The sequence below is a fragment of the Sapajus apella genome, unplaced genomic scaffold (genome assembly GCF_009761245.1).
Source record: "Sapajus apella isolate SASKATOON/1434 unplaced genomic scaffold, GSC_monkey_1.0 scaffold6, whole genome shotgun sequence".
Classification (NCBI taxonomy): domain Eukaryota; kingdom Metazoa; phylum Chordata; class Mammalia; order Primates; family Cebidae; genus Sapajus; species Sapajus apella.
Window position 1 is genome coordinate 49,226,594 of NW_022436946.1, and position 19,391 is coordinate 49,245,984.

At 35.6% G+C, this 19,391-nt stretch overlaps 1 long non-coding RNA gene across 1 annotated transcript; it reads left to right on the forward strand.

Moving 5' to 3' along the window:
• The first annotated feature begins 12,462 nt into the window (after window positions 1-12,462).
• LOC116549065 lies at window positions 12,463-18,206 on the forward strand. The gene is made up of 3 exons (XR_004267698.1): window positions 12,463-12,608; window positions 17,482-17,487; window positions 18,195-18,206. It is a non-coding gene; the product is annotated as an uncharacterized LOC116549065 (long non-coding RNA).
• Window positions 18,207-19,391: the final 1,185 nt, after the last annotated feature.

Below are 19,391 nucleotides of genomic sequence, written 5' to 3' on the forward strand. Positions count from 1 at the left end.
TGAGCTTGCTTTCCTGCAACTAGATGGTTTTACCTGGGGGTGATGGGAGACAGTGACAGATCATCAGGCATTAGATTCTCCTGAGGAGCATGCGACCTAGATCCCTCGCATGCGCAATTCACAGTAGGGTTTGTGCTTCTATGAGAATCCATTGCTGCTGCTGATCTGACAGGAGGCAAAGGTCAGGCAGTAACGTGAGAGGTGGAAAGCAGCTGTAAATACAGATGAAGCTTTCCTCACTTGTAGGCCACTCACCACCTGCTGTACAGCCTAATTCGCAACAGGCCACAGACCAGTACAGGGTCGGGGATCCCTGTTCTAATATATTCTTCTAGATAAAACATTTAGTCAAGTTCCAAATAAAATATTAGATGTTTAAGTGAATGACTAGGTGAATTTAAGTGGAATTAACTTTTGCCCTCTGGTGGCTTTGTGATGTGTCAGCTTGGCAAGGTTAAACTACACTTCCCAGAGTTCCCTTTCTTGAATGTTTTCAGGGAGATGCTTGGATGAGATTTAGGGGTGGAGGTGAAGCAACAGACATTTTGTAGCTCACACACTTTATATCCTATCTGCTGGTTCACTCTGTTGATATGCGGGAGGCAGCAGCTGGACCTACAACTGCTGTACCTTCTCCTTCAGCTTCTTTGACTCCTAGGCCAACTGTATGTGACTCTTGGGCCACAATAAAGGTGTCTAGCTTCTGCAGGATACCATCAAAACCTGAGACAGGACGAGGACTAGAGTGAGAAAAGCCAGGCACCTAGGACATACAAGTTAAGGAGGCACTCACTCTTAGATTTGTGTAAGTACTGCCCCATGCTTGCACAAACCAGAAAGCGTGGACCTACTTAAATCTGCAAACTAGAAGCCACATCTACCTCACCCAAGTTTTCGCACTATATAACAGAGCCAGGCTTTTGTTAGTCCTAGTGAACTCCAGATTTTGCTTGCAGGTTCTATCTTGTTCTTGCTCTGTCCTACCTTATAGTCATCCTCCTGTTCCAACTGTCTGCTCTTTGGATTTCAAGCTCTAGCATCAGATTCAGACTGCTTAGCCCCAACAATTACAGAGGACCAAATTCATATAACAAGTCCCTTTGTATACATACATACATACATATACCCACACACATGCATACATGCAATCCAGGAAATTACAGCAGATAAAGTTGAACTTCCCTTATATATAAAAATGCTCTTAAGAATCAATAATAGAAACATAGGCTAGGAGTGGTGGTTTGTGCCTGTAAATCCCAGCACTTTAGAAGGCTGAGGCGGGTGGATCACTTGAGATCAGAAGTTTCAGACCAGCCTGGCCAACATGGTGAAACCCTGTCTCTACTAAAAACACAAACAAAACTAGCTGATCATGGTGGTGCACATCTGTAGTCCCAAATACTTGGGAGGCTGAGGCTGAGAATTGCTTGAACCCAGGAGGTGGAGGTTGTGGTGAGCCGAGATTGCACCATTGCACTCCAGCCTGGGCAACAAGAGTGAGACTCCATGTCAAAAACAAACAAACAAAACCCAGAAGAATCAATAATAGAAAAATAGATGGACAACAATATAATAAACCAACAATTTATAAAAGAATTAAAATTCAAATGCATATTTTAAGCTTCACTATTAAACAAATGAATATAAACACAATTAAATATCATTTCACCAATCGTATTTGTAATATGATAGATAAATATTCTCTCAGATAATTTCTTTTTCCTCCTTCCTCAAAGACCATAAATCCAATGATGTACATTGTATATATGAATATAACTCACTACTCCAGCTTGTTACAGTCATCTACAGAACTTCAACACTCCTCTTAATTCACTGAAGATTTTGTGTCCTGGTTTACCATCTTCTCTACTGCTAATTTCGTCATCATTCTTGATGATGTTGTGCAAATTATCTATTCAACCCTAAATGCTCAGTCCCTCAAAATCCTCTCTCTCAAGGATCTTGCTCTCCACCTCACCTTAGCCACTCTTTCTTACGGTCACATTCTGTAATGTGCTGTATCAGTGGGCACTGTGCCATGTCAGCCATCTTAATGTCAGGTATCTCATTTTCACCAAAGAAGTGGAAAATTTGATGTATAAAAACAAGGGTTTTAAAGTTTCAATAATATCCTTACAACAGAAGCATTTTTCCCACTAACGGTTTTCACTTATAATAATCTGATATGCATTTTGTTTCCCAGATTTTAGTCTCCAATATCATTCTCCATCCAAAGGAACCAAGAAAGGGTGACAGTGGCTGAATCTGTGTCATGAATGAGTAATAAATCCAGATGGGTCGGCAATACGTTGTTTGAAAAAATCAAGAATTTTTTTTTTTAAAGTGCTTAAATAACAAAGGAGCTTCTTAAAGTTGAACTTGAAAACTGTTTCCACAATTCGAATACCAACATAAATATAAGTGTTTGGAGCAAACACTTTCATTGTTGAGTCTATGAAAAACCATTAGTTTATAATAAATTTCACATGTTGAAAAGTTAATATAAAATGTATTTTTTAGAGTAGTTACAATAAAAAAAGAAAAGTGGCAAGAATTAGGGCATGAGTGCCTTTTTAACTTAATAAACTTCAGGGCTTTTTATGGATGTTATTTTTCTGTACTTATACGCTTCTCTATGGAATGGTATTATTAAAACTTGAAATTGGCAACATTTGTCCATTTTGAGTTATAAAAATGGCAATTTTATATGGTTCAACCAGTAAATATGCATTTGTGTCTGTCTAAGAAACAAAGGTTGTAAACAGGTAACTGTGAAAGCCATAAACACTAGAAATTATGCAAAGAACTAGAAGGAATGATTTGCTCTAGAAGTCACTCCAAATAGCTAGTTGGAAGAAGAGGAAACAATGAGAGGCCAAATAATGAATTATCCTAATGTCCTGAAAGAAATTCTCATTGCACCAAATTACCTCCTTATCCGTGGGATGGCCCTGTCATTAATAATGAAATAGTGAAAATGACCAACAAAGTAAACAGTGAAGGAGGAAGAACATCCACAAAAAATACTCCATGGGAGTGAAGAAACATCATCAGGTGTCAAGGAAAGATCTGGTTTACAGTGTCCCATACAAGTAGCAACTGAATATTGAATACTACAGGCTTTAATTTGAGGTAACAACTCGGTCATTGCAGGAAATGTCTCTACTATGATGCCTTGGTGACCTTGAATCTTTCCACATAAGTTATACAGACTGCAGTCTGATCAGTCTTGGCAAAATGTCCTGCCATTTTTCATAGAGCAAGGGGTAATAAGTCTGGTAAGGAGTCACCAGTAGAGTTTCTTATCCCCATCTTGCAGGAGATTGCTACATGCCTGTTATCCATATCCCTAGTTCCAGTTAAGCACAGAACTTTCATCTTGATGCTCCCTTAGGGTACAACTGCAGGCTTGTGTAAGTCTATAAATCTGCTTGGTTGTAGTTTACAATTGGCTTGTCTGCAACAGAGCGGCCCACCACTCATATTAGTCATCTGACCTCTCTGGTTTGGTGCCATCTTGTGGTACAAGGGATGCAGGGAGCCAACACCATGCCACTTGCTTTTGCTTTCTGAATCCATTTGGGTTCATTGTTTTTTTACCAGCTGAAGCTATGGAGGTATGTGGCAAACCAAGCTAACAACAGGCGCAGTAGTAATATTTGTGGCCCTGTTAGCCACTGTGCTGCTGCTTCGGGAATGCTTGACTGTTTGACAGCTCTCTACCCAACCAAGAATCAAGTGTTCAGTAGCTCAGAAATGAACATCTCAGCTGGGTCTGAAACATTCTCTTTGTTTTGGATCTGGCATGGTTAATGACACCTTGAAGAGGTGGAGAAATAACTACAATATAATAAAGAGATGAAACAAACCCATAATTTTGCAATGAAGTAGCATAAATGAAATAATAAATGTTTATCATGGAAATAATTGGCATATATGTTTAAGAAAGAAAAAACATTTGAGAAACTTAATGTTACATCATGTTTTCCCCCAATATTTAAGGATATTTGTGTTTGAAATTCACATCTAAATGTTTAAGATAAACTTATTTATAAAATTAACACATTTTATTAATGATTTGTTAGTTGCGTAAGTAGTGTTTAAATGTTTACATTAAAAAAATTAACAGACTTATAAATTATTGAATTGAAAATGGAAACATTTAAAATTGGTAGCAATTGCTCTGTTTCTCATACAAAAAAGCCCGAGCGTTATAGATCCCAGCTACATAATTCTTTACTCTCTATCCAGATCATTATGCTGGAGTGTACATACAATTCTTTGATTTGACTGCACATGGAGGCTACTGATGTCAACAATTTATGGTGCCCATCATCCCCTTCATATTCTCACAACTCCTCCTCCTGGCTTAGAGTCTATGGTTCATCTCCATACTCTCTCCTTTGCAAACATGCATCATTTCCTTGGTCTCTTTCTACACATACTAAACTCAAACACAGGTCCAAATTAACCCCAATTTTTTGCCTAATCCATCGCTTACCACACCTAACTGACTAGTCATACTTTGAATTTATGACCAAAATTTCAAAAGCAGAACTTCAGCATTGCTCAGCAGTTCTAGAAAACATATACTCTCTGACAGCAATTTTATACTTTCTTCTCTTCTTCTAATCTCCAATATCTTCTCCTGCATTCCCCATTTCAGCTGATGACCTTCGTTTTTATTTCACTGGGAAAGTAGAAGCAATTAGGAAAAAACTGCTCATCTTCCCACCAGCAAATCTAGTACCTTTTCATTTATGTAGCCATAAACTCTGCCTTCTTTCTATTGTTAGGAATGAATACAACCTCCATTTATTTATTGGATTGTATCCTCTCTTGCCTGTTCAAGGACTTTGTTTCTGAAATTATCTGCTTTTCCTTTTAAAATTACCTAATGTTCTCTCCAGGAGTATAAAAATGCACTATTTTTTTTCACAATGAAGAAAAACACCTCCACCCTCATTGGCTCCAAATCCTCTTCCCAGCTAAATTTTTCTGGTTTGTTTTTTCAGCAAAACACATCTTTGGAGTTTTCTCTACTATTTATTTTTTTTTTCTTATTAACATTTACTCTTTCCATTCATTGAATCTAAATCACTTCACTAAAATTGTTCCTGTCAAGGTCTACTGGGTAACTTCCAGGAAACTTTTTTGCTCTTATGGGAGTGATTCTGGAAGCACCCCTTCCTTCTCCTCAATGTTGCCTAAGAAACTGCTGTAGCCAATTTGCCACATATCGGAGGATATATATCCACTGAAAAGGAAAATTAGAAAAAGGAGAACTCAAGGGAAATGGCTCAGGTCACAGCTTACGTCAGCCTGCACCCTGCTCTGCCTCTGTGCCTCATTCATTTTTCATTCAACGGTATTTACTGAACACCTCCTATAGGCACTGCTCAAGGTGCTGAGACAGCTGTGAACAAAAAATGAAGTCTATATCATGAAGCTCACATGTCAGTGGAAAAGACAAATGATTTTGAAAAAAAAATTTAAGAAATGTAACTGAGTCAAGGCTAGAAAAAATGAACCAAAATTAGGATGGTAAAAGCTAGAGTAACATGCATGGGGGTTTCAATGGCAGAAAACCTCTCCTCTCCTTATTATCTTCAATAGTGTTACTTTTCCATATCTGAAGTAGTGATTGATAATAAAGATGGGATTTGTCCTCATTCAGTCAGAAACATTCTTGATGCTAATGGAATTGACTTTGTTGAGCCGCACTGGCTATATTGCAGGGAGATGGATATCTGAATAGCATCCTCTTCTAGGAATGCAGAAGACTTAAATGTTAAGTTTATTTATTTAATGTTAAAGATTATGGAACAAAATATGAATATCCAGATATATTTTACTCCTAAAGAAGCTTCTGCTCCCTGGTGTTTTCATGAGGGTCTCCTGTTTTTAGAGGGTTGTTTTAGTGGTTATGTACTTGTTTACTTCCTGACTGATAAAATAGGAAACCTGTGATAAATTATAATCAAATTCTATATCAGTGACTGTACTATTCGAAATAACCTCCTAATTTGGTCTAATTGCCACATTCTTGGTGAACTTAGATCCAATTTCCAAACAGCAGCTGAAGCAGTCTTTCTAAAAGGCAAACATGTCCACATCGCTATGTACATGCCTTTAGTGAGCTCCCCATTTCCTACACAAAACAATCTGAAACCACAGTAAGAGATACTAATCCTCGACAATCTGGTTTGTACCTACTCTTTCAGCCTTTTAAAATCATATCCTCATTTATTAGTGTATTACACATCTATTTGGTGTCAAGCTCTGTTCTAGGCACTAGACATACATGTAGACATACAACAATGAACAAAACATAGGTGGATTGAATACCCTATCAGATTGGTAAATTTGTAAGAAATAGACATGCAAAGCCCAGTTCCTTCTCCTTCTATTATTCAGCAAGTCAGCCTGTCTGCAGAGCCAAACCTCATATAATTTGACATGTGGTAAGATTACAAATCAAGTTTCTCTCTTTAGTGGTCTAGTGCTGCCATGATTAGGAGGCCAAATTCTGGGATTCACATTTGGAAAGCCCAGTATCCTATAAGTACAGGCAACCTACTTCAATAACCAATTTATCAGTAATTAAGGTGATATTTGATCTTACATTCCCTACTCCCTGTCTACCTTTTAAATAGTTCCAAATTCATGTGAAGAAGAGGGGTACCATTTACTGAATCTTTTTAAATTTCTAACACCAGCAATTTCTCTCATAAAAGCTTAGTACAAAGGCTATGAGTACCCTTATTTAGATAGATTTAGGTATAAATACACTTGGAAGTATGAGAATTCCATCTATTTTTATCACTTTAATATTTATCCTGAAATATTTACATATGTATATCTGTTTGTCTATTACTACCAAGAATTTAAAAGTAATTCATAGTGGACTTTAGCTAAAATTAGCATAGGTTGTAGAGCCCACAAAATGCCTTAGGCTTACTATTTTGTTACTCTAGTACTGTGTGAATATATTTCCTTCTACATCTTTTTAATTATTTTCAATACCACTAATCTCTAGGATTTATTTACATGGATGATTATACATTAAAATTAAGTCTGCGGTAAAAATCAGATTGAAAATTTTAATCTTCTAGGCAAAGAATGGAGTTGTTTGGCATCTCACACAAGTCAACAAAAAATAGAAAAGCAGCTGTTTAATGAGGATTTGCTAATTTTTAAAATAATTAGGTGCCAAACTGCTACCTCCACACCAATAAAAGCTCTGCTCTCAAAGAGGATAGCATATACCAATGTCTATGGGAGTTTATAAATATCAGCCCTTCCAGTGCGTCACAACCTAGTGGTTTCAATAATGAGAAAATCATGCTTGAGCAAAAAGAGTTATTTACAAATGCAAATCAGCCTCCAAAATGACCTTTTCTGAAGGTAAATTTTACTACTTCTCTAAGAGAATTTATATTAGCCATTTGACTTATGTCCACTGATTATGTTCTAACACTTCCCTAAAAATACAAAATGTAAACTTCACTTGGCATAACTTGTGTTCAATTTTAATGACTTTTTTCTTTGTTCATCACACACACACAAATTTTTTATAGAATATTATATTAAACATAGACATTTTAATTCCATTGTAACATCAGTCATTATGTATTTAATTACTTTTATCTGCTCTTATATCAAAAAGACAGTGGACACTTTCAAAAAAAAGTAAGTATAGTAACTTTCCTGACTACTTTAGGCAGTCACTAAAGTGAATATACTTGACATTAAATTTAGAAACTCTGTAATATATCTGTAATATGGGGATATGAATTCATCATTTGGAAAGCCTAGATGCTTAAACTAGTCAACCAATCAAAATTATTCATTCTTTTTAATAAGGAGAACCTCTGGCTGAGTCCAAGTTAGTAATAACATTTTGATCCTTGAATTAACAATGAAGTCACATGTAGTAGTGAAAATATAGCTATCATTTATTGAGACTGTTAAATACCAGGCATATATCAGATGCTCAGTATTGGTTATCTTATATAATTTAATCCCTGTAATAATACTGGGGTAGATAGCATTGCAATTACACAGTTTTACAAGTGTGCAAACTGAGCCTCAGAGAGTTTAAGTTTAACTAAGATCACATACCTTGTAGGCAGCAGTGCTGGGATTTAAACTTAGGAATGTCTTCTTGAAATGCTGTCCTTTGTCTCCATGAAGTATTTCAGATGAGGATTCATTTGTGTCAAATCATCATTGTGAACTGGTTGGTCAGGTATGAGTCAGTGGTTCACGGCACAGTCAACCATTCAGTCTCAGGGTGGATTTTAAGATCTTTTCGTTCATTAATATCATGAACCGAGTAGTTGGACTAATTTGTGAAAGATATCCCCTATGTGAATGTAAATTTGACATAAAAATATAAACTCAACTCAGGTTTCTAAAGATATCCTAAATACCTGAAACATTTATGACCATTTATCATTGAACTAAACTCCTCATACAAGCTGTACAGTTTGCTAATTTTATATAGATATAGTTAAAGATCAATGTTTTATGGATAAAGAGGAAAATGAAGCGATAAGACAAATGATCCACGCCCTCCCAACTAAAGGTTCTTTCACATAGAATTTCTTGACATTAACAAGAAATAATATCAGAGAGTGATATCAGTGAGATTGTGTAATAGGAGGTCCCAAGCTTTACTCCCTCTCATAGAAAATCAAGTAGCAATTATCCATATACAAAAAAACTGGTGAAACCTCAACATGTAAAAATCAGCCTGAGTTACCTGTATGTTCCATGGAAATGAATAAAAGCTTACATTGAAAAGATATGAAAAATGACCTCACTTTGACCACATTACCATTCCTCCTTCTCCAAGTTGGCACAATGCCACACAGAAAGGATTCTTCAGGATCCATGGTTTCTACAGTGGGAAAAGAGAACCAAGTAAGTGGACATCTAGTTTACCTAGCGTTCTGAGGTGCCTACCAGGAAGTTCACTTATTTTCACTCATGGGGAATGGGAAACACACAGAAAAACTGTGCAGCTAGACTCCCGGGGGTCAGGCATGAAACAAAGCAAAGAGATGAAGCCACAGAGACAAATGTGTCAATTTTGGCGAAAACATAGTGTGCCTGACAGCAGTGGTGCTCAGTAAAAGAACAACAAACATCATAGATCATCCACAAAACCAAGTTGGTGACTCCCAGATAAGATGAGAAGTGCTACATTGCTTGAATTCCTAGATGACCAGCCTCTACATTTCAGCATTATACCCTACCCAAATTGTTACCCATGGAGGGAGAAAATTTCTGCAGTGAATTTCCCGAAAAAATAGTCTCCAGATATGCCACATCTGGAAGCATAATCAGTATTTCCCACGACCTCAAAGCACAACCCTAGACCCTGCCCAGGAAGGGAGGCAAACCTCAATTGTACATTTTTACAGAGCATAGCAGTTAGTTCATCCATCCTTATTAACTTAACACCAAGGCCCCTTGCATAATAATAATAATATTATAATAATAAACCCCAAAGAAAGGGAGATCTATGAAATGACAGAAATAAAGCTCAGAATAAATCAAGCTGAAGAAAGTATCAATGAATTCAATGGTAGAACATTTAAAATTACCTAAGAGAAGAGGGGAAAAAAAGACAAAGAAGAAATGAAGGAATCCTATTGGAATTATGGAATACTATCAAGAGACCTAACACACACAAAATTGGCATTCCAGAAAGAAAAGAAAGAGAATGAGGGTCAGAAAGCATATTTAAAGAAATAATGACTAAAATCATCCCTAATATGAGGAATGAAGCCATATTCAAGTACAGGAAGCAAAGAAGTCACCTGTGAAATTCAACCCAAGGAGGAGTTCACCAAGATATATAATAATCACACTACCAAAAATCACAGACAAAGAAATAAATCCTGAAAGCCACAAGAATTAAGAAATACATCACATACAAAGGAGTCCCAATACATCTTTCAGTGGATGTCTCAGCAGAAACCAGGAGTGTGATAATACATTCAAAGTGTTGAAGGGGGAAAAGAAAACCCTGTCAACCAAGAATACTTTACCCAGTAAACTTATATTTGAGAAATAAAAGTGTTTCCAGACAAACAAAAGCTAAGAGAGATCATCACCACAAGGTCTGCTTTACAGGAATTGTGAGAGAGTTCTTTAACCCTTTTCCCATTTGCCCTAAGAATACTCTTCAGTGGTGCTTGTGGCGACAGCATTTACCCTGAGATAACTTTGCCACAAAATATCTCACTTTTGTTATTATTTTCACATCACTCTAGCCTATCGACCTCAAACACAAAAGAGGTCATTCTATTTATAGAATTCTGTTTTTAGTAGTGACATTTCCATCTACAAAATGTAGTAATTTGCAATAGTTAAAAATGTCAAATTCTAGAAAATGTAGCATTTCTACAAGTGATGTTAACATCGCTCTCAAACAGTTGTTGGCTGAAGGTTCACTTGATAAATCTGATTTTTCCAAAATAGTTGATTCTGATTATTTAGATTATTCTGATTTTAGTTCTGTTTAGAAATAATTTTAAGAACAATTTTTATATTTTATTTTCACATTGAAAATCAGCCAGATTTTCTTCAGCCTCAAAGAATATGTTTATGTAAAATTAAATGAGTGCTTGCAATGAGCTTCACTTTTTTTTCTAAATGGGAAAAAGGTTAAACTGAAATTAAAGGCTGCTAATTAACAGAATAAACTTACAATTATACAATGGCATAAGTGGTACAGAGAAATATTCAGAATACTCTTAAACTGTAAAAGTGGTATGTAAAGTAATTTTATCTCTAGTTCAAGGGTGAAAACACATTAATGAAAACTAGCTAAAATAAATTTTCAACAGATACATACTACAAAATTATGTAAATTTTATAATATAATTGTCACATAATTGTAAGATTCACCAAGGTTGAAATGAAGGAAAAAATGTTAAGGGCAGCCAGAGAGAAAGGTCAGGTTACCCACAAATAGAAGCCTATCAAATTAACAACATATCTCTCTGCAGAAACCCTACAAGTCAGAATAGAGTAGGGGCCAGTATCCAACATTCTTAAATAAAATAATTTTCAACCCAGAATTTCATATCCAGCCAAACTAAACTTCATAAGTGAGGGAGATATCAAATCCTTTATAGACAAGCAAATGTTGAGAGATTTTGTCACCACCATGCCTGCCTTACAAGAGCTCCTGAGGGAAGCACTAAACATGGAAAGGAAAGCACTAAACAGTACCAGCCACTGCAAAAACATACTTAATTTTAAAGATCATCAACACTATGAAGAAACTTCATTAACCAATGTGCAAAATAACCAGCTGAATCATAAAGACAGGATCAAAGTCACACATAACAATATTAACATAAACATAAATGTGATAAATGCCCCAATCAAAAGACACAGACTGGCAAATTGGATAGAGTCAAGACCCATTGGTGTACTGTATTCAGAAAACCTATCTCACATGCAAAGAAACACATAGGCTCAAAATAAAGGCATGGAGGAAGATTTACCAAGCAAATGGAAAGCAAAAAGAAGCAGGGGTTGCAATCCTAGTCTCTGATAAAACAGACGGTAAACCAACAAAGATCAAAAGAGACAAGGGCATTACATAATGGTAAAGGGATCAATGCAAGAAGAAGAGCTAACTATTCTAAATATATATGCACCAAATACAGGAGCACTGAAATTCATAAAGCAAATTCTTAGAGACCTACTAAGAGACTTAGACTCCCACACAATAACAGTGGGAGACTTTAACACCCCATTGTCAATATTAGACAGATCAATGAGACAGAAAATTAACAAGGATATCCAGGACCTGAACTCAGCTCTGGACCAAGCAGACCTAATAGACATCTACAAAACTCTCCACCCCAAATCAACAGAATATACATTATTCTCAGCACCACATCACACTTGTTCTAAAATTGACCATATATTTGGAAGCAAAACCCTCCTCAGCAAATGCAAAAGAATGGCAATCATAAGAGTCTCCCACAGTGCAATTAAATTAGAACTTAGGATTAAGAAACTCTCTCAAAACCACAAAACTACATGTAAACTGAACAACCTGCTCCTGAATGAGAACTGCACAAATACTGAAATGAAGGCAGAAAGAAATAAGTTCTTTGAAACCAATGAGAACAAAGACACAACGCAGCAGTATCTCTGGGACACAGCCAAAGCGTGTTTAGAGGGAAATTTATAGCACTAAATACTCACAAAAGAAAGCAGGAAAGATCTAAATTTGACACCCTAACATCACAACGAAAAGAACTAGAGAAGCAAGAGCAAACAAATTCGAAAGCTAGTAGAAGACGAGAAATATCTAAAATCGGAGCAGAACTGAAAAAGATAGAGACACAAAAAAACCCTTCAAAAAATTAATGAATCCAGGAGATGGTTTTATGAAAAGATCAACTAAATAGACAGACTGCTAGCCAGACTAATCAAGAAAAAAAGAGAGAAGAATCAAATAGACACAATTAAAAAATAATAGAATGGATATTACCACTGATCCCACAGAAATGCAAACTACCATCAGAGAATATTGTAAATACCTCTACACAAATGAACTAGAATATCTAGAAGTGAATACATTCCTGGACATATACACCCTCCCAAGATGAAACCAGGAAGAAATCAAATTCCTGAATAGACCAATAACAAGTTCTGAAATTGAGGCAGTAATTAATAGCCTACCAACCAAAAAAGCCCAGGGCCAAAAGGATTCACAGCCAAATTCTGCCAGAGGTACAAAGAAGAACTGGTACCATTTCTTCTGAAGCTATTCCAAACAATAAAAAAAGAGGGACTCCTCCATAACTCATTTTATGAGGCCAGCATCATCCTGATATCAAACCTGGGTGGAGACACAACAAAAAAATAACATTTCAGGCCAATATCCCTGATGAACATTGATGCAAAAATCCTCAATAAAATACTAGCAAAACGAATCCAACAGCATATCAAAAAGTTATCCAACATGATAAAGTTGGCTCCATCCCTGGGATGCAAAGCCTGTTCAACATACATAAATCAATAAACATAATCCATTACCTAAACAGAACCAATGACAAAAACCACACAATTATCTCAGTAGACGCAGAAAAGGCCTTCAATAAAATTTGACACCCCTTCATGCTAAAAACACTCAAACTAGGTATTGATGGAACATATATCAAAATAATAAGAGCTATTTATGACAGACCCACAGACAATATCATAGTGAATGGATAAAAGCTGGAAGTAGTCCCTTTGGAAATTGGCACAAGACAAGGATGCCCTCTCTCACCACTCCTATTCAACATAGTATTGGAAGTTCTGGCCAGAGAAATCAGGCGAGAGAAAGAAATAAAGTGTATTCTAATAGGAAGACAGGAAGTCAAATTGTCTCTGTTTGCAGATGACATGATTGTATAGAAAACCCCATCATTTCAGCCCAAAACCTCTTTAAGCTGATCAGCAACTTCAGCAAAGTCTCAATATATAAAATCGATGTACAAAAATCACAAGCATTCCTATACACCAATAATAGACAAATAGCCAAATCATGAGTGAACCCCCATTTACAATTACTGCAAAGAGAATAAAATATCTAGGAATACAATTTACAGGGGATATGGAGGACCTCTTCAGGGAGGACTACAAACCACTGCTCAAGGAAATAAGAGTGGACACAAACAAATGGAAAAACATCCCATGCTCATGGTTAGGAAGAAGAAATATTCTGAAAATGGTCGCAGTGCCCAAAGTTACTTGTAGATTCAATGCTATCCCCATCAAGCTACCATTGACTTCTTCACAGAATTAGAAGAAAAAAAAAAAAAAACTTTATATTTCAAATGAAACCAAAAAAAGTCTGCATAGCCAAGACAATCCTAAACAAACAAACAAAAAACAAGAACAACAACAAAAAACAAGCTGGAGGCATCATGCTACCTGACTTGCTACTATACTACATGGTTATAGTAACCAAAACATCATGGCACTGGTATCAAAACAGATACAGAGACCAATGGAATAGAATAGAGGCCTCAGAAATAACACCACACATCTACAACCATCTGATCTTGACAAACTGTACAAAAACAAGCAATAGGAAAAGGATTCCCTATTTACTTAATGGTGTTAGGAAAACTGGCTAGCCATATGCAGAAAACTGAAACTGGACCCCTTCCTTAAAACTTATATAAAAATTAACTCAAGATAGTTTAAAGATTTAAATGTACACCTAAAACCATAAAAATCCTAGAAGAAAACCTAAACAATACCATTCAGGACATAGGAATGGGTAAAGTCTTCATCACTAAAACACCAAAAGCAATGGCAACAAAAGCCAAAATTGACAAATGGGATCTAATTAAACTAAAGAGCTTCTGCATAACAAAAGAAACTATCATCAGAGTGAACAGGCAACCTACAAAATGGGAGAACATTTTTGCAATCTATCTATCTGATAAAGGGCTAATATCCGGGATCTACAAAGAACTTAAACAAATTTAAAAGAAAAATACAAACAACTCCATCAAAAAGTGGCAAATGATATGAACAGACACTTCTCAAAGGAAGACATTTATGCAGGCAACAAACATGAAAAAATGCTCATCATCACTGGTCATTAGAGAAATGCAAATCAAAACCACAATGGGATACCATCTAGCGCCAGTTATAATGGTGATCGTTAAAAAGCTAGAAAATAACAGATGCTAGAGAGGATGTGGAGAAATAGGAATGCTTTTACATTATAGGTGAGAGTGTAAATTAGTTCAACTATTGTGGAAGACAGTGTGGTGATTCCTCAAGGATCTAGAAATAGAACTATCATTTTACCCAGCAATCCCATTACTGGGTATCTACTTAAAGGATTATAAATCATTCTACTATAAAGACTCATGCACACATATGTTTATTGCAGCACTGTTCACAATAGCAGAAACTTGCAAACAACCCAAATGCCCGTCAATGATAGACTGGATAAAGAAAATGTGGCACATATACACCATGGAATACTATGCAGCCATAAAAAAGGATGAGTTCAAGAACAGGAAACCAAACACTACATGTTCTCCCTCATCAGTGGGAGTTGAACAATGAGAACACATGGACATAGGTTGGGTAACATCACACACCAGGGTCTTTGGAGGGGTGGGGGTTAGGGGGAGGGGTAGAATTAGGAGAAATGCCTAATGTAGATGATGAGTTAATGGGTGCAGCAAACCGTCATAACACATATATACCTATGTAACAAACCTGCACATTCTGCACATGTATCCCAGAACTTAAAGTATAATTTAAAAATTAAATAAATAAATAGAAATGAAGGCCAGAGGCATCCTTCTGTCTCACCTGTTTTGATTATCGCAGGTAAACTTCTATTTAACAACTCAAGAATGGGAAAACTATAAATGCTATTATTTAAAATCAATATAAAATTGTGAGGAAATAAATACACCCTCAAGACTATTTTAGTTCTGGAATTTTATACTTAAAAATGTGTTTGCAATTTAATATCAGTGTCTGAACAAGCTTTATTTGTTGCATGGATTAAATACATTTTCAAAATCTCCACATGATTTCCACAAAAAAGAATTTTCAAATTAACTTAGATTTGAAAACAGTATAATTTGAAACTATAAACATATCTCAGATAAGAGAACTGAGTTAATTAAAAATTGTTATATATACTTTTAAAAAAATTTTACTTTATGTTCTGGGTACATGTGCAGATCATGCAGGATTGTTAGATACACATACATCATGTAGACATATATATCTTTAATGCTTTAATGACTCTGGGATTTTAAAAAGAAATGTCTTGGAGTAGTAACTAAATTCTTTGTCTTTTTATTACATAAGTAACACAGGGATTGATTTGTATTATAAGATTTCCAAGCAATATAGAATATTCAGAAAAATGAGAATGTTCTCCTATACTTACTTGTCTTCCCAGGTTTTCTTCCTTTTCAAGTGTTAACTAATGGCCAATGTTTAGCTACCACTTACAAATAAGAACTTGTGACATTTGGTTTTCCGCTTTTGCATTAGTTCACTTAGGATAATGACCTCCAGCTGCATCCATGTTGTTGCAAAGGATATGATTTCATTCCTTTTTATGGCTCTGTAGTATTCCATCATGTACATTTACCATATTTTCTTTATCCAATCCACGATTGATGGGCTCCTGGTTTGATTCTATGTCTTTACTATTGTGAATAGTGCTGTGAAAAACAAACAGGTGCATGTCTCTTTTTGGTAGAATAATTTATTTTACTTTGGGCATATGCCAAATAACTGGATTGCTGGGTTGAATGGTAGTTCTATTTTTAGTTATCTGTGAAATCTCCAAACTGCTTAGCCCATCTTTTAATCAGATTATGTTTTCTTTCTATAGAGTTGTTTGCATTCCTTATATAGATTGGATATGAATTCCTTGCCAGGTGTGTTGCTTGCAAATATTTTCTACCAATTCATATGTTGTCTCTTCACTCTGTTGTTTCCTTTGCTCTGTAGAAGCATTTTATTTTGATGCAATCACATTTATTTATTTTTGCTTTTGCTGCTTGAGCTTTTGGAATCAAATATAAAAATAATAATTGTCCAGACCAATGTCATATAGTTTTTTCCACATTTTCTTCTAGTAGTTTTACAGTATCAGGTTTTATGTTTAAGTCTTTAATCAATTTTGAGTTGATTTTGTATATGGTGTGAGATAAAGGTCCAATTACATTCTTTTGCATATGGATGTACACTTTCCCAAACACTATTATTAAATAAACTGTCATCTTCCTATTATATATTCTGGGCAACTTTGTTGAAAGCAAATTGACCACAGTTGCATGGATTCATTTTTGGGATCTGTGTTCTGTTTCTTTGATCACTACTTTTTTTTTTTTAATGCCAGTACCATGCTGTTTTAATTACTGTCACTTTGTAGTATAGTTTGGAATTAGGCAGTATGATGCCTCCAGCTTTGTTTTGTTTTGTTTTGCTCATGTTTGTCTTGGCTATTTGAAGATTTTTGTGGCTGCATATGAATTTTAGAATTATTTTGTCTATGTTGGTTCAAAGTGACATTGGGATTTTCATAGAGATTGCATTGTATCTGTAGTGTGGGTACACTTTGGGTAGTATGACTATTTTAACAATATTAATTCCTCCAATCAATGAACACAAGGTATCCTTCTATTTATCTGTCTTTAATTTCTTTAGGTAATGTTTTGTAGTTTTTAGTATACAGGCTTTTCACCCCCTTAGTTAAATTTATTTCTAAGTTTTATTTTTGATAGCTATTGTAAATCAAATTTTGTCTTGATTTTTTTGGTTACGTTTGTTGATAGAGTGGAGAAATACTGTTTTTTATGTTGATTTTGGACCCTGCAACTTTACTGAATTTGTTTATTAGTTCTAACCATTATTTTGTGGATTCTTTAGGGTTTTCTGTATGTAAGCTCATGTTGTCAGGAAACAGTGACAATTTTATTTATTCCTTTCCTGTTTGGAAGACTTATATTTTTCTCTTGCCTTATTGCTCTAGCAAGGGTTTTCAATACTATGTTGTATAGAAGTTGTGGGAGTGGGCGACCTTGTCTTGCTCTGGATCTTAGAGAAAAGAATTTCAATTTTTCACCAATGAGTATAATGTTAGCCACAGGTTTATTATATATAAATTTTTGGGTTGAAGTACATCCTTTATATACCTAATTTGCTGAGTACTTTTATCATGAAAGAATGTCAAGATATGGAAACAACCTAACTGTTCATTAACAGATGAATAGATAAAGAAAATGTGGCACATGTACACAATAGAGTACTATTCAAACATTTAAAAAAATAAGATTTGCAACAGCATAAATGGAACTGGAGGTCATTATATTAAGTAGAATAAGCCAGACACAGAATAACAAACATTGCATGTTCTTCTTTATTTGTGAGATCTAAAACATTAAAATGATTAAACCTATGGAACAGAAAGAGTAGAAGGATGGTGAACAGAGGCTGGAAGGGTAGGTGGAGGTGTTGGAGGGAGGTAGGGATGGTTAATGGGTACAAAAAATAGAAAGAATGAATAAGTTCTACTATTTGATAGCACAATAGGGTGACTACACTCAATAATAACTTAACAGTACATTTTAAAATGCCTAAAAGAATATAATTAGATTATTTGTAACATAAAGGATAAATGCTTGAGGGGATGGATGCTCCCTCCATTCTCCATGATGTGACTATTATACATTACATGCCTATATGAAAACATTTTGTTTACCCCGTAAATATATACACCTGCTGTGTACTCACACAAGTTAAAAATTTTTTTTTAAAAAAAGAATCCTAGCACTCTAGAACTGGAAAAAAAAATGTGAGGATCATTTAGTCCATATGCTATTAACAAAATGAAGTCCAGAAAGGCTAGGTTTCCTCAGGTTGTACAGTCAGTGAATAGCACAGGTTGCACCAGAATCCAGACACATGTACCCAGTCCAGTGTCTTTTTCATCATTCCATTTAAATGAAAAGAAAAACTGATAAACAGGCCAGGCATGGTGGCTCATACCTGTAATCCTAGCACTTTGGGAGGCCAAGGCAGGTAGATCACCTGAGGTCAGGAGTTTGAGAGCAGCCTGACCAACATGGTGAAACCCCGTCTCTACTAAAAAGAAAATTACAAAAATTAGCTGGGCATGGTGGTACATGCCTGTAATTCCAGCTACTCAGGAGGCTGAGGCAGGAGAATCACTTGAACCCAGGAGGTAGAGGTTGCAGTGAGCCAAGATTGTGCCATTGCACTACAGCCTGGAAGACAAGAGTGAAACTCCATCTCAAAAAAATTTAAAAATTAAAAATAAATAAACAAATTGGTCATTGTTAGTTTCTTTGCACTCACAGAGTTAGACATGAAAGGGAGTTGATCAATCTTTGGTTTATGTAATCAGTGATGACAAATTCTGAGTCTAGTGTTGGGCCTGAATTGTCCTGATTTGTGACTGACTGAAGTGGCTACCCTACCTGTCCTTTGCTCAGCATTGACTCTCTCACCAAGGGCAAAATGCCAATGTCTTGTATCCATTGGTGGGCTCAAGCAGAATTAGCAGCTGCCCAAATAATTAACTATTTATTAACAAGCAGGTTGTATGGAAGATTACTTGAGGAGGAATAAAGCCTGAGCCATTGTGACCCTTATCATTGCTGATGGTGGCTCTTCTCTGTAAGACATTCTGTCCATAAGATAGAGAATTTGAAAATACCAAGAGAAATCCAAAATAATTTTACTTTAAAACAATAAAAACAGATTATTTAACAAAGCAAATAATCCTATAGGCCATCATGATTTTTTTCCTCAAACCCTTATTGAATTTCTAGGTCCTTCTTCTCAAC